The sequence below is a fragment of the Hibiscus syriacus genome, unplaced genomic scaffold, assembly GCF_006381635.1.
Source record: "Hibiscus syriacus cultivar Baekdansim isolate YM2019G1 unplaced genomic scaffold, ASM638163v2 tig00110474_pilon, whole genome shotgun sequence".
Lineage (NCBI taxonomy): Eukaryota > Viridiplantae > Streptophyta > Magnoliopsida > Malvales > Malvaceae > Hibiscus > Hibiscus syriacus.
Genome location: NW_024062753.1, coordinates 1,356,827 through 1,371,481, shown reverse-complemented (window position 1 = coordinate 1,371,481; position 14,655 = coordinate 1,356,827). Strand labels below are relative to the sequence as shown.

General features: G+C 36.4%; 1 pseudogene; it reads right to left on the bottom strand.

The window, feature by feature from the left end:
* Positions 1 to 739: 739 nt before the first annotated feature.
* LOC120128132 lies at positions 740 to 13,254 on the bottom strand (annotated as a pseudogene).
* Positions 13,255 to 14,655: the final 1,401 nt, after the last annotated feature.

The window sequence follows — 14,655 nt, the reverse complement described above, 5'->3', positions numbered from 1 at the left end:
TTACATCGGAAGTGAAATCAAAGGCGAACCTTTGTTTCCAGTCATCTCGGTTATGGTGAAATGTAAGCCCGTAGAACTTTTACTTGTTAGCCAACCGTGAAGACCTCACTACAACAAAATAGAGTTTTAGCGGCGTTTTTTAAATCTTTATAGCGGCGTTTTTAAGCACCGCTAAAAACACTTGCGGCGATAGGAAAAACGCCGCAATAAACGCCACTAAAACCAGCGCCGCTAAAGTTAGCGGCGTTTGAGAACCAAAAACGCCGCCATAGGTCAATATCTATAGCGGCGTTTTTGTAACAAACGCCGCAAAAGATCGAGATCTATAATGGCGTTTTTGGAATAAACGCCGCAAAAGGTCATATCTATAGTGTCATTTTTGGAATAAACACCGTAAAATGTCGAGATCTATAACGGCGTTTTTGGAATAAACGCCGCAAAAGGTCGAGATCTATAGCGGCGTTTGTATCCAAAAACGTCGCTAATTACCTTTATTTGGCTAAGATTTTTTGATTTTGCATATTTCATTTCTGCTCTACATCACCTAAATTTAATATCATGTAGTTTTATCTAATTAACAACCATACATTTTAATTAAGACACAAATTATGCAGAAAAATACTTAAGAACAAAATAACTTAAAATTTATAAACATTCAAATTAAATGTAATGTAGTTTGACATTGTTCTCTATGATTTAGTCTATGTTCTTTCACTTTCAATTAAAAAAATATTGTTCACTAGAATTTAGTCTTCATTGCTCTTTCAGTTAAATCCACTAGCTCCGTTTCACTATCTACTTTAACAGAAAGAGAAGATGTTGTGCCAAAAATGGCCTCATCATGAGCTGCTTTCAGTTGCTCCTCCCTCCTTGCCTACATATAAACACAACACCCGTTATGCTTGAACAACCAAACTAATTGTCTCCCCACAAAACACAAATAACAACATACAACATAACAGGTATGCATGAACATCAATTGGAATTTGAAACAAGGATAAATGAAAAGGAATGATGCATCACCTCTATGACATAAAACTGAAAGCTCCGGCTAATATGCTTCATTAATGATGCATCATCTTCAGCAACTGCCAACAATGAGGCACATGAAGTAAGTTCTAGTACACCTTTGTTCATTCCAGGATTACAAATATTTCAAGCTAAAGGTTGCAAAGTGAACTCGAATATAAATTTATAAGTAAAGTACATATTCAATGATAATCATTGATTATTATAAACCAATAGATTCCCCTAAATCAAATGGGTACAGAAAAACATAAGAAATAAGTTTTTCAAAGAAATAAGAGGAAGGGGGAGATGAAATACCTCTTCATCACCATCACAATCATCTTCATCAGCATCCTGCATTAAGTTACTAAAAAATTAATAAGGGAAGCAAAAGATGATCGTTATGTAAATGGTATGAAACAAACCAGGGGAAGTTACAGTGTTGAAATATGCTAGGGGATTGGGCCATAATCCTCCTTGATAATCTCTGCTACCTGTAGTTTTATCAAGTGAATGATTAGACCAGCTCTTTACCCAAATAAGAAAAAAATGAAGGACAACTACATACATGCAGCACATGCATATAGAGTTTACGTCATCATAAATCTCATCCATGTAATCTTTCTGCTGAGCATCAGTAAACCAGGTAAAGAAACTGCATTCATGTGTATTAATTTTCGTACAATATTATAGATGATTTGCAAGTGACTGAGTGAAAGAAGATAAATCAAATACAAGAAATCCAAACTTCACAGAACAACAAATTCTTAGCATGCTAGAAGTTAACAAGAAACTAAAATTAATGTATAAATACATACATTAAGTCATTAATTGTAATAAATTTCAATAAATAAAACTTTATTATACAATATGTAATGCATGTGTAATCTTAATTTGTCTGCACTAAAAAAGGAAACTCGATCTGCCAAGGTTTGGCTCTATATAACTAAAAATAAAGATGACTTGGATTGTACAAAATCAAGGGAAAGTAAGGGGAAATAAGATCTTTTCCCTTGTCTGGATAATTTCTTTTATATAAAAAAGGGAAAGGAAAGATTTATCTAGTGTATAATATTCTAATAAGATGCTAGACTGAAGTTCAATAAATTTATTGAGAAAATAAAAATGAAGTCACTGCATTTCACAACAGATAAACTAAGCCCAAGTTTTATGTGACTTAAGTCCTCAGACTGAGAAAACATTTATTGATGGATAATTGGATATGATAAACAAACATTTCTTCAGCAAACTGCCGCTTGTTTCCTTTCTTCTCATGATCAACTCCATTTGGCAAGCCCTTAACATTTAAAAAACTAATGTAATATAATAACCAAGGGAAACAAAATAACAAGAAGACGTGTAGACATGATAAGAGAAGAAACCCTCACCATGTCTTCTTTCCACTTGATTTTAGTGGCAATAATCTTGGTTCCTTCATCAAGAAAGGTAAAGGTCTTTGTAAGCTTCGTATCTTCAAAGTATGGATTGGAATCGAAGTTCTGAAAAGGCATAATAATAGTTGCCAAAAACTCATGATGACTAATTAGACCATGATTAAATGTTTCTTATACCAGACGTTTAATGCAATAAAAAAATTAAGTGCAACTTCAGTTTCTTACAGAATTAAGATAAGAAAAGGAAAATATATGAACTTACAAACGTAATGGAGTAGCCAGATTTCATATTTTTAAAATCCTCCACTTCGAGTGAGCTAAATATACTTGAATATCTATCAAGAAACAAAAGGTTGAAAATAAGAAGAATGAATAAATAAGAAAACAATTAACTAGAATATATCAGGCAAATCTAGAACACCTCTTAATAAATGAATAAATAAATAAATGGAGCTAAAAATAAATTTTGCAAAGTAATAAAACTATATAAGTGAATAACCAATTTAAGTTTTGGAAAGAAGTGATATTAAACCTTCCGATCCTCTTCATTCAGAAGTTCACCAAGAGCAGGATTGTAACACCCCCAACCCATACCCGACCCGGATATGAGTCAGAGATACTACATTGACTTTAAAACACAACTCTTAATAAATAATAGTAAAATATTTGAACTTATATTAAGAAAATACAATAATATACATACTGTAATATAAGTTTACCAAAATATTCAGAGCATACACAACTTAACCCTTTAATTACATGCCAACTGCTATTTACATAACAAAATGACCTACTGATTAAGTTGCTTCTGATCTGATGATTGCAGGAGTAATACTGTCAAGCTGCTTCACCTGTCTCGTCTATTTCCTCGGATCCTACGTGTGAAACACTCACACGCTAAGTCATCGACTTAGTGAGGCAATATTAATAAGGCAATTGTAATGAAAATGTCATGATCATATGAGATGAAATGCAAACATGTACTTAATCAATGTAGTATACATCATCAATACCCATACCTGTAAGCGTATGACTGTAACATTTATGAATCTGTATTAATAAGTTTATTGGCCCATGATAGCATATTGAGAACCTAAGGTATTTGAGTAATGTGAGGTTGTGCACTATGCTGTCACCACAGCTCGTATAAATGCACCGAAGTGCCCCGTAGAATTGCACCGAAGTGCCCCATAGAATTGCACCGTAGTGCCATATAATGATGTCCATAAGGACCACATAGAATTCCTTAAGAATCATATAAATATACTATGGATCAAGTATGTGTCTTTCAAGACTTCACACAGGTTCCAAAGGATATACATATGTCCTAAAGAACCGAGTATACCCTCTACCCTTGGCATGCCAACTATACCTATAGTTCTCATCTACATAACATGGGCTTTTACATTTCAAGTAGTCTATATCGCGTAGACATGTAAATTCTTACCTTTTCACACAGCTCATAACTTTTCCCACATAGTCATGTCATATAATGCATTTTATATGAATTCATGTCATGTCTCATAATACCGACTATGCTCATGTACCAAGATATGAAATCTAGACTTATCACAAGTCTAGAATGGAGTATATTTCTATAATCATGCTATGCATATGCACTCACCTATACTTCTTTGCCTTTTCCTCGATCGATCCTACTGGTAGATTGTTCCCGAACTTGTGTAGGCTCGGTATCTACATAAACATAATTTTCAAGATGATCATCAAATGTCTATGTCTTGCAATTAAGCTTTAATAGATTATTAATTTAAGAAATTAATAGCTTAGTCTTTCTTTCTTTTCTTCTCTTTTTTTTTCTCATGGGGGAATCGGTTCCCCCCCTGGGGTATCGGTTCCCCTCTAGCATTCTGGAATTTCATATCCGTTGAGGGGGTATCGGTTCCCCCCTGGGGGTATCGATTCCCCTCTAGCATTCTGGAAATCATATTCGTTGAGGGGGTATCGGTTCCCCTTGAATGGGTACCGATTCCCCTAGCCCGAAAATCCTAATTTGAGCTCGGAAATCATCCCATTTCAGCTCAAACATACATATTTCACTCTCTTTACTACTATTAGCTTTCATACACTTACTTTAACTAATTATTATCCATTAAATACCTCTAAAACTTAGAAATCTAATTCTCCATGTAGAATTTAAGAATCCAACCCAAATTCCAATATGTTCTAATTTGAATTCTAACACCTCATACTTCTTAGTTAGCTTCTTGACAAGTCAAAAATCTTATTCAAACTTCAAAAACTCATTCCTATCAAAATTTCATCTAAAAATTCATTTTCCAAATCTATCTCTAAAAACACTTATCTTGTTGTTTTAATGTCATATAAGCTTTCCTTTAGCTTATATAACATCCAAACTTTCATTTCCAATCTTAAAAATCAAAGAAACTACCAAGGTTCAGATTCTTACCTTTACTTGCAAGCTTCACGTTGAGAGAAGGAAGAGAAGAAAATAAGAAAGAAGGAAGAAGAAATGGGAGGGTTCCGGAAACCTAATGTCACACGTGGGTTCTCATATAACCCCATAACATTTTATTTTAATTAAAAATTCCTTACAAATGACCATTTGGTCCTTACCTCCATCTCATATTTACTAACCATACTTTTTAAACTATATAATTATTCTACTTTAATCACCAAATGTTGAAACTTTGCAAATTAATCACTCACCCGACATGGAGGATGTTACAAATCTCTCCCCCTTAAGAAAAATTCGTCCTCGAATTTTCATTGCACGAACAAATGAGGGTATTGATGTCGCATATCTTCTTTACGCTCCCATGTTGCTTCTTCTACTTTGTGATTTCTCCACAACACTTTGACCAAAGGAATAATCTTGTTCCTCAATTGCTTAACTTCATGTGCTAAAATTTGAATCGGTTCTTCCTCATAAGTCAAGTCAGGACGAACCTCAATCTCTTCTGGTGTCACGATATGAGAAGGGTCAGATCTATATCTTCGAAGCATTGAAACGTGAAAAACATCATGTATCTTTTCCATCTCAGGTGGTAAAGCTAGTTGATATGCTACAGGTCCTACTCTCCTTACAATCTCATATGGTCCAATAAACCGAGGACTCAATTTTCCTTTCCGACCAAATCTCAACACCTTCTTCCATGGAGACACTTTTAAAAACACTTTATCTCCAACTTGAAATTCAATTTCTTTCCTTTTAAGATCAGAATAGGACTTTTGCCGATCAGAGGCCACTTTGAGGTTATACTGAATTTCTCGAACTTTCTGTTCTACATCTTGAATTAAATCCGGACCAAGAACACTTCGGTCTTTGAGTTCATACCAATTTAATGGAGTACGACATTTTCTTCCATATAATGCTTCATAGGGGGCCATCTTTATACTAGACTGATAACTATTGTTGTAAGCGAACTCTGCCAGCGGTAAATACTTTTCCCATGATCCTTTAAATTCCATTACGCACGCTCTCAACATATCTTCCAATATCTGAATAGTTCTCTCTGATTGCCCATCAGTCTGAGGATGAAAAGCCGTACTAAAGTTTAAACGAGTCCCCAACGCTCCATGCAAAGATTTCCAGAATCTAGAAGTGAATCGAGGGTCTCTATCAGAGACTATGGAAACAGGTACTCCATGCAATCTAATAACTTCTCTAATATACAACTCTGCATATCTTTCCATAGAGAAATCTGTTCTAACCGGAAGAAAATACGCAGACTTAGTTAATCGATCAACAATTACCCAGATTGATTCTCTTTTGTTCGGGGTCAAGGGTAACCCCGAAACAAAATCCATCGTAACATTTTCCCATTTCCATTGAGGAATGAAAAGCGGTTGCAATAATCCTGATGGAACTTGATGCTCGGCTTTGACTTGTTGACATATCAAACACTTAGACACAAATTCTGTGATGCTTCGCTTCATTCCTGACCACCAAAATCGATCCTTCAAATCCATATACATCTTGGTTCCACCCGGGTGCATCGTTAACGGACTGCAATGAGCCTCTGTTAATATCTCCTTCTTCAAGTCGTCATTGTCGGGTATTACAATTCTTCCTTTACAATATAGATTTCCATCTGACTTAATCTCAAAGTCTTTAATCTCTTTGTTCTTTACTTGCTCAATTCTTTTCAAACACACTTCATCTTTACATTGCAATTCTCCTATTCGTTCCAACCATGTTGGTTTAAGGGTTAATTCTGCACAAAGACCACCGTCTCCCGTTAAAGATAATCTTGCATCCATAGCTCGTAAAGCTGCAAACGTCTTTCTACTCAGAGCATCTGCTACCACATTAGCCTTCCCGGGATGATAGTCAATTATCACATCATAATCCTTTAAGAACTCTACCCATCTACGTTGCCTCAAATTCAATTCTTTTTGAGTCATCAGGTACTTCAGGCTCTTATGATCCGTATATAAGTAACAACGCTCCCCATAAAGATAATGACGCCAAATCCTGAGAGCGAATACTACAGCAGCCATTTCTAGATCATGAGTGGGGTAATTCCTTTCATGTGGTTTCAACTGTCTCGATGCGTACGCTACCACTTTTCCTTCTTGCATTAATACACACCTCAACCCGTTATGGGATGCGTCACTGTATACTACAAAATTCTTGCCAGATTCTGGTTGAACCAATATCGGAGTTTCCGTCAGAATTCTCTTTAAAGCTTCGAAACTTTCTTGACATTCAGAAGTCCAAACAAATGGTACATTCTTTCTCATTAGCTTTGTTAGAGGCAGCACAATCATCGAAAAATTCTTAACGAATCTTCGATAGTAACCGGCAAGTCCCAGAAAACTCCGAACTTCAGACACATTCTTAGGAACTCCCCAATCCATTATAGCTTTAACCTTTTGAGGGTCTACTCTAATCCCAACTGCCGAGATCACATGCCCCAAGAAAATTACTTCCTTTAACCAGAACTCACATTTGGACAATTTGGCATACAACTTCTTATCTCTTAAAATTTGCAAGATGATCCTCAGATGTGTGCTATGCTCTTCATGGGATTTCGAGTACACCAGTATGTCATCAATAAAGACAACAACAAACTGGTCCAAGTAGGGCTGAAAAATCCTGTTCATAAGATCCATGAAAGCAGCAGGTGCATTCGTTACTCCGAATGGCATTACGATGAATTCATAATGACCATATATCGTTCTGAAAGCCGTCTTCGGAATATCTTTTTCCTGGATCTTCAATTGATGATAACTCGAACGTAGATCGATCTTCGAAAATACCGAAGCTCCTTTTAGTTGATCAAACAAATCATCAATGCGCGGAAGAGGATACTTGTTCTTGATGGTCACCTTATTGAGCTGTCGATAGTCAATGCAAAGGCGCATTGATCCATCCTTCTTTTTAACAAATAACACCGGAGCTCCCCAAGGCGATACACTTGGTTGGATAAATCCCTTCTCTAGCAATTCTTGTAATTGATTCTTTAACTCTTGCAATTCTTTCGGAGCCATTCGATAAGGTGCCATTGCAATCGGAGCTGTTCCCGGCATTATTTCAATTTGGAATTCTACCTCTCTATCCGGAGGTAATCCTGGCAATTCAGCAGGAAAAACATCAGGGAACTCTCGAACTATTGGAATTTCCTCTAACCTTTTCTCTTGAGCTCTTGAATCAATCACATTTGCAAGAAAACCCTGACATCCTTGTAGCAATAATTTCTTGGCAGACATTACTGATATTACATTTGCTAAAGGATTAAACTTTTCACTGCTCACACTTATCTCTGTTCCTTCTGGACTTTTCAGAGTTACATTTTCCAATCTGCAACTAACATCTCCATAATAACGGAACAACCAATCCATTCCGAGAATCACTTCAAACTCGTCGAAGGGTAATTCCATCAGATTAGCAGGGAATTCAATTCCCTGAACCTTTATGGGACACCCCTTACAGACTTTATTCACCCGGGCACTATGGCCTAACGGAGTTGTTACTATAATCTCATTACTCGTAGCTTCTAAGGGAATCCCCAACTCCTTTACTAACTTACTTGTAATATAAGAATAATTATAACCCAGATCAATCAGTACCCGGATCAATCAGTACCAATACTAATTTATCATACAACTGAAAAGTACCTGCTATAATATCAGGGTCATCACGGTCTTCACTTGTCTTTAGGTTGTATACTCGAGCAGTGGATCGAACTTCAGGTTGAGCAGAGAATTCAGATGGGTTCCTTCCTCTGCCTCTTCCTCGTCCTCTTTGTGAGAAAGAACCAGCTCTTCCAGATGGTGCCGGCTCACCAACAATCAAGGGACAATCCCGGACAAAATGTCCGGCATCTCCGCATCGAAAACAAGTCCCAGCAGCCATACGAAAAGCCCCATAATGGTTTTTCCCACAGTGCTCACACTGTTTCCCTTGACCCGGAGTAGATCTCCCAGCACCGGATTCCACTGACTGCGTCTGTCTAGTTCTTGCCTGACTTGCTCCCCTAGCAGACGATGCAACTGATTCTGATCTAGTTTGTGATCGAAATCCCGAGTCTCTTCCCCTTTTTGTTGGTGTTGAACCAGAATAAGTAGTCGTCCTCTTTGATGTCTGAACTCTTGAGTCCCCAAATCTTTCATTCTGAGCCCTTTCAAGAGCTTTTGCACGATTGATCACCTCCTGAAACGAGGACAAGTTTAATACTATCAACATTTCTTTAAGTCTAGGGCGCAAGCCTTCCACGAACCACTCGCAAGCATCTTTTTCAGTAGGCACAAGCTCAGCTGCAAACCTGCTCAGCTTATTAAACTCACATTCGTACTCATACACAGAGCGGCTCATCTGCTTCAAATTCATAAATTCCTGCTTCATTTGGCGGATAAACTGATCTCCAATATACTTGTTTTTAAATTCTTTTAAAAACAAAGACCAAGTCAACTGGTCGGTTGACATTCTCATGGTGACGTTCGTCCACCATATCCTCGCCTGACCCCTCAATAAAGATACAGCTCCATCTAATTTCTCCACTTCGGAACAGTGGAGACCATCTAACATGATTTTCAAATCATTCAACCAAAGATCCGCTGACACTAGACCTTCCTCAGCTTCTCCCTTAAATTCGGGAGCTCCTAAACTTCTCAACTCTTTTGCTACATTAATTCTTTGAGTTAGTGGAGCAGAAGGTTGAAGACGCGTCAGAATAGCGTCTAACGTTCTGAAGAACGTATCTTGATCTTGCACAGGCACTCCTTGAGATGCCTGTTTTTTACCTTGCCTGGCCAGGGCAGGTGAATTACTGCTTTCATCATGCCTATCTTCTCCCGCTTCACTTCGGGAGCTATTATGTCCGGACATCTAATAAGAATAAACACATTGTTCTATTAGCAAAACAACATACTCATACTATACCAGATCAGAAGTTCTCACTATTTGTTGGCATGTATTCCATTTAAAGACTCTATAGACTCTGGTTTATGCCTAGAATCGGCTAAACCATAACTCTGATACCATTAAATGTAACACCCCCAACCCATACCCGACCCGGATATGAGTCAGAGATACTACATTGACTTTAAAACACAACTCTTAATAAATAATAGTAAAATATTTGAACTTATATTAAGAAAATACAATAATATACATACTGTAATATAAGTTTACCAAAATATTCAGAGCATACACAGCTTAACCCTTTAATTACATGCCAACTGCTATTTACATAACAAAATGACCTACTGATTAAGTTGCTTCTGATCTGATGATTGCAGGAGTAATACTGTCAAGCTGCTTCACCTGTCTCGTCTATTTCCTCGGATCCTACGTGTGAAACACTCACACGCTAAGTCATCGACTTAGTGAGGCAATAATAATAAGGCAATTGTAATGAAAATGTCATGATCATATGAGATGAAATGCAAACATGTACTTAATCAATGTAGTATACATCATCAATACCCATACCTGTAAGCGTATGACTGTAACATTTATGAATCTGTATTAATAAGTTTATTGGCCCATGATAGCATATTGAGAACCTAAGGTATTTGAGTAATGTGAGGTTGTGCACTATGCTGTCACCACAGCTCGTATAAATGCACCGAAGTACCCCGTAGAATTGTACCGAAGTGCCCCGTAGAATTGCACCGTAGTGCCATATAATGATGTCCATAAGGACCACATAGAATTCCTTAAGAATCATATACATATACTATGGATCAAGTATGTGTCTTTCAAGACTTCACACAGGTTCCAAAGGATATACATATGTCCTAAAGAACCGAGTATACCCTCTACCCTTGGCATGCCAACTATACCTATAGTTCTCATCTACATAACATGGGCTTTTACATTTCAAGTAGTCTATATCGCGTAGACATGTAAATTCTTACCTTTTCACATAGCTCATAACTTTTCCCACATAGTCATGTCATATAATGCATTTTATATGAATTCATGTCATGTCTCATAATACCGACTATGCTCATGTACCAAGATATGAAATCTAGACTTATCACAAGTCTAGAATGGAGTATATTTCTATAATCATGCTATGCATATGCACTCACCTATACTTCTTTGCCTTTTCCTCGATCGATCCTACTGGTAGATTGTTCCCGAACTTGTGTAGGCTCGGTATCTACATAAACATAATTTTCAAGATGATCATCAGATGTCTATGTCTTGCAATTAAGCTTTAATAGCTTATTAATTTAAGAAATTAATAGCTTAGTCTTTCTTTCTTTTCTTCTCTTTTTTTTTCCTCATGGGGGAATCGGTTCCCCCCCTGGGGTATCGGTTCCCCTCTAGCATTCTGGAATTTCATATCCGTTGAGGGGGTATCGGTTCCCCCTGGGGGTATCGATTCCCCTCTAGCATTCTGGAAATCATATTCGTTGAGGGGGCATCGGTTCCCCTTGAATGGGTACCGATTCCCCTAGCCCGAAAATCCTAATTTGAGCTCGGAAATCATCCCATTTCAGATCAAACATACATATTTCACTCTCTTTACTACTCTTAGCTTTCATACACTTACTTTAACTAATTATTATCCATTAAATACCTCTAAACTTAGAAATCTAATTCTCCATGTAGAATTTAAGAATCCACCCAAATTCCAATATGTTCTAATTTGAATTCTAACACCTCATACTTCTTAGTTAGCTTCTTGACAAGTCAAAAATCTTATTCAAACTTCAAAAACTCATTCCTATCAAAATTTCATCTAAAAATTCATTTTCCAAATCTATCTCTAAAACACTTATCTTGTTGTTTTAATGTCATATAAGCTTTCCTTTAGCTTATATAACATCCAAACTTTCATTTCCAATCTTAAAAATCAAAGAAACTACCAAGGTTCAGATTTTTACCTTTACTTGCAAGCTTCACGTTGAGAGAAGGAAGAGAAGAAAATAAGGAAGAAGGAAGAAGAAATGGGAGGGTTCTGGAAACCTAATGTCACACGTGGGTTCTCATATAACCCCATAACATTTTATTTTAATTAAAAATTCCTTACAAATGACCATTTGGTCCTTACCTCCATCTCATATTTACTAACCATACTTTTTAAACTATATAATTATTCTACTTTAATCACCAAATGTTGAAACTTTGCAAATTAATCACTCACCCGACATGGAGGATGTTACAAGGATGACTCAAGAACTGTTCATAAAGAACACAAGTAAACCAAAACCCTTCTCCTCAACATGGAGACAACTTCAAAGAAAAAATATATAAATTTATAGGAAAGATTGGAACCGCTTACATCTGTTAACCAAAAATCAAGAATTGACTTAATCTTCTCATTCTGCTTATCATAAATCGGCTTGCGTATTTCATTGTACTTCTGCTCCACTTCCAAAACTTTCTCACTCGCCTCCTCATTGATCTAAAAAATACCAATAAGAAACAACAAAAGTTTAAAAATAGAAACACCATGTATAACCATTTACCAGCTATAAATAAGGTCAAAGAAAACATATCCAACTTAAATCACCTCTGCAATAAGACATAAGATCCTAAAGTAACCACCTACAACAATGTGTTGAACGACTCTTTACATCATGTGGAAGAGAACAATTAAGAGACTAAAGCTTTTTGCAATGACGCGATGCAGAACATAAAAATGACTACGAAAGCTGATCAGGTACAGAAATTAACAATCCGGTTTTACCACACAACCCCCCCGGGTGTGGCAATAAGACACAAATGTAAAGGAACTCTCCCCCCCGGCGGGCAATAAGACACAAACGTAAAGGAACTTCCCCACCTTATCTAAGCGAGGGAGGCACTTAACACGTGGAAGAGAATAATCAAGGGACTCGAGCTTCCTAAAAAATGCAGAACATAAAAACGACATAGGAAGACTGGATACAGAAATTAACAATCCCATTAACGCCTTCTCCGCAATAAGACATGATACTCAAAAGTGACCTCTCAAAAACTCGTGTTTAAGACAACAAGTGGACACTTAAACGCGTAGAAGGAAATAATTAAGCTCGTCCATATAATTCAGACAGATCCAACATACAAAGTTGATCAGGTACGGTAATTACTAATCAAAGAAACAAAATTATAAACATTAATTTCATTGACGCAAAATTGTTGTTACAGAAAATTCAATACTCACACACTTAAAATATTCCCAGATAAACACGAGAAAATCCAAAATTTCCCTGCAGTATTCCTCAAAATTTCTGATAAACCATATACAAAGAGCGGAAAAACATGAACGGATATATAACTGAAAGTGAAATGAGAATGAGAAATTTGGACCTTTTCTTGGATCTCTTGAAGCTTCTCGATGGAAAGAATGAGGTCTCCGTCGATTTGTTTAGATTTATCTTCTTCTCCATTCTCTGCTACTTTCATATTCTTTCCTTTGTCTGCCACCATTTTGTTTTATTTCTTACAGCCAAACGATGAAAAATCAAAACCCTAACCTAAATAATTGCCTATTTCTCTCTCTTTTTTCTAAAACCCTAATATTATTTCCCTCTCATTGGATAGCGACGAGTGATAAAGATGCTTTGTTTAGGGGTTTATGTTTAACTTCGGCGGGAATAAAAATTATGTGAAGTAGGAAAAGTGAAAAGGGGTTAAAGGTTGGTGGATTTAAAAAATTGTAAACTTGTGGCGTTTGCATAAAAACGCCACTGAAACACGAGTCTTTAGCGGCGTTTTTATAAGAAAATGCCACTAAAACAAGAGTCTATAGCGGCGTTTATATAAAAACGCCACTAAAGTACGAGTCTTTAATGGCGTTTATATAAAAATGCTACTAAAACATCAGTCTTCAGCGGCGTTTGTATAAAAACGCCAGTAAAACACGAGTTTTTAGCGGCGTTTGTATAAGAACGCCGCTAAAGTACGAGTCTTTTACGACGTTTATATAGAAACGCCACTAAAACAATAGTCTATAGCGGCGTTTATATAAAAACGTCACTAAAGTACTAGTCTTTAGCGACATTTGTATAAAAATGCCACTAACGTATGAGTCTATAGCGGCGTTTAAAAAACGCCACTAACGTATAAGTCTATAGCAACATTTGTACCAAAGCGTCACTAAAATACGAGTCTATAGCGGCGTTTTTATAAAAACACCGCTAAAGTACTACTTTGTCGCGGCGTTTTGTATAAAAACGCCGCTAAAGTTACTATTTTGTGGCGTTTGGAATGTAAACGCCGCTATATGTTTAAAGTTAGTGCCGTTTACTCTTAAAACGCCGCTAAAAACGCCGCGGTAGAACAGTTTTGCTGTAGTGCCCGCAACATATTGTGTAAAGCATGCACACCAGTTTTGAAGCGAAAGTGTGAGAATCACTGCATAAATTCATAATTGTAATTTGGATCCATTGCAAACCAATGAATCCTTTTTCACTTTCGAGATGAATGGAACATGTCCATATCCACCACATCAACCACCTTATATATACGATATCGTCCAAGAAAAGAATCCTACCGTGTTGCTGTTGCATGTTTTTTTCTAAATTACGTTCAAACGTACAATATTTTTAAAAATATATATATTTTAGACTATTCAAATCTCATTCCAATTCTATTAAGATAGTGCTTAAACCCAGCTCACTAAGAGGGGATAAATCTCTTTAAATTGTTGAAATCATCCAATAAATTCTATAATTAGGGTCGGAATATAACTCAGAAGTAAATAATAAAATTTTAAAAATAAAAATTATGACTCATTAGATGAGTAAAAATAAACGAATGAAATTAACGGTAGGAGATGAAAATATATTCATTAGAAAAAAATAATAAAATAATTTAAGTCATCTATTT